This window comes from Galeopterus variegatus, unplaced genomic scaffold, assembly GCF_000696425.1.
Source record: "Galeopterus variegatus unplaced genomic scaffold, G_variegatus-3.0.2 Scaffold1650, whole genome shotgun sequence".
Classification (NCBI taxonomy): Eukaryota; Metazoa; Chordata; class Mammalia; order Dermoptera; family Cynocephalidae; genus Galeopterus; species Galeopterus variegatus.
In genome coordinates this window covers 359,913-362,125 of record NW_007727761.1, presented here as the reverse complement: position 1 = coordinate 362,125, position 2,213 = coordinate 359,913, and the positions used below count along the sequence as shown (strand labels likewise).

At 44.1% G+C, this 2,213-nt stretch overlaps 1 pseudogene; it reads left to right on the top strand.

Moving 5' to 3' along the window:
* The first annotated feature begins 1,465 nt into the window (after positions 1 to 1,465).
* LOC103594951 lies at positions 1,466 to 2,014 on the top strand (annotated as a pseudogene).
* The last annotated feature ends 199 nt before the right edge of the window (positions 2,015 to 2,213 follow it).

Below are 2,213 nucleotides of genomic sequence, written 5' to 3'. Positions count from 1 at the left end.
CCCACCACCATCTGGATCCAAATCGCTGGCATCTCTGGATTGTGGCAGGAGCTCCTAGCCGTTCTCCACGATTACAACTACAGTCTTCAATATAGCATCCAGGGTGATTCTGTTAAAAAAAAAAAAAAAGAAGAAAAGAAGAAGAAGAAGTTACATTATGTCCTTCCTCTGCTGAAAGCCTTCCAATGGTTCCCATCTCACTCAGAGCAAAAGCCAGCATCCTTACGACTGCTATCTGGCCCCTAACACCCTCTCTGACCCTGCTTCTCACACTCTCCTCTCAGTCCCTCTGTTCCAGCCACACTGATCTCCTAGCTGCTCCAGGAATATGCCAAGCCTGCTGCCATCTCCAAGCCTTTGCATTTGCCATCCCCTCTGCCTGGAATGCTCTTCCTTTAGAAATCTACATGGCTCCCTCCTTCACTTCTTTCAGGTCCTTGCTTACATGTGACTGTCTTTGTGAGGGCTTCCCTGACCATTCTGTATATAACTGCAACACACACCCCCATCCCTTTGTCTGCTTTATTTCGTATTTTTCTCCATAGCACTTATCTCGACACAGCATATTATGCATTCTCACTTACTGTCTTTGCTGTCAATCTCTCACCCAAGAGAACAACACCCCCATCCCTTTGTCTGCTTTATTTCGTATTTTTCTCCATAGCACTTATCTCGACACAATATATTATGCATTCTCACTTACTGTCTTTGCTGTCAATCTCTCACCCAAGAGAACATGAGCTCCACCAGAACAAGAACTTCTGCCTTGTTCCCTGCCTTATCCCAAGGCCTAGAACAGGGCCTGGCATGCAATACATATTTATTAAATGAATGTACTGAAAATGATGCTCTAATTCTAATACCCAATGCAAATAAATTAACTATTGCAGCCCACAACAACTGCAGCCTCATAGACATAATGTTGGGTGAAAGAAGCCAGATGCAAAAACATCCATAGTATATGATAGCATTTATATACAGGTCAAACACAGGCAAAACGAAATTACAGTGGTAGGAGCCAAGATAGAGATTACCACTGGGGAGGAGTTTGGAGGTAAAGACTAGCAGAGAGGAGGAAGGAGACTTTCAGGATGCTAGTAATGTTTTATTTTTGTTCTGAAAGGTGGTTGCATGCATGCAAAAACTTTCCGAAAACTGATCAAGTTAAACACTTATGGTATTTGCATTTTCCTTTATGTTTGTTATATTTGAATAGAAATTTATTTTTAGAAGATGCTATAGATGTATGTTTACTAGCACAGAAAGATGCCCATAATATAAGGCTAAATTTAAAGAGCAGGTTGCTTTTTAACACAGACGCCAAGATAATCCAAAGGGAAAGAATAGTCTTTTCAACAAATGATGCTGGGAAAACTGGATATCCGCAAGCAAAAGAATCAATTTGGGAGCTGGTGCTGTGGGGCTGGGAAGCCAGAGTCAGCGGTACCAAGGCAGAGCAGACACCATGGCCAAGTACCTGGCCCAGGTCGTTGTGATAGGGATACAGGTGGAGGGCAGAGCTTTCACCGGGGACTTGCAGTAGGAGTTTGCAGCCAGCCAGGCAGCAACCGACACCACGGACATGCCAGACACCAGTCTACAGCTGCTTCCAGCCTCTCCAGTCTCAGCCTGCAGGAGGCACAGCAGATTCTGTTTTTTCGTTTTGTTTTGTATTGTCTATGGCTGTGTTGCGGTAAAACTTTTGTTTTATTGTAACATAGTTGATTGTACATACCTGTGGGGTACAGAGTTAAATATCATTACCTGTGTACAATATGTGAGGCTTAAATCAGGAAAATTATTATATTCAACACTATACAATGTAATCAATGCTTCCAAGCAGAGCACCAAGGAGGTCCAAAAGAAATACAAACACTTATGTAAGGTGAATGATAAATTCATGGGGGGTTTCTTCTACCTACAGTGAAAAGTGGTCTACGAAATTGTCCTGGGTGAGGAACTCAGAATCCTGGCCCAGCAGGACAGAGAGAAAATGTGGACACCCAAAATGTGACTGCTTAGCTCCTCTTCCCCTACCCTGCCACCTCTAATTTATAGTTCACAGTGAAGTAAAGTCCAGATGATACCTGTGGACAGGTGCACCAGCAGCAGGGAGAGTCCGTCAGGCCTTGCTCTCCATCCTTTCTAGGGGTGTCTCACAGCCCTCCACACCCATGGATCTGTCAGGCACCTACCCATGCCCCTTCTCGTCC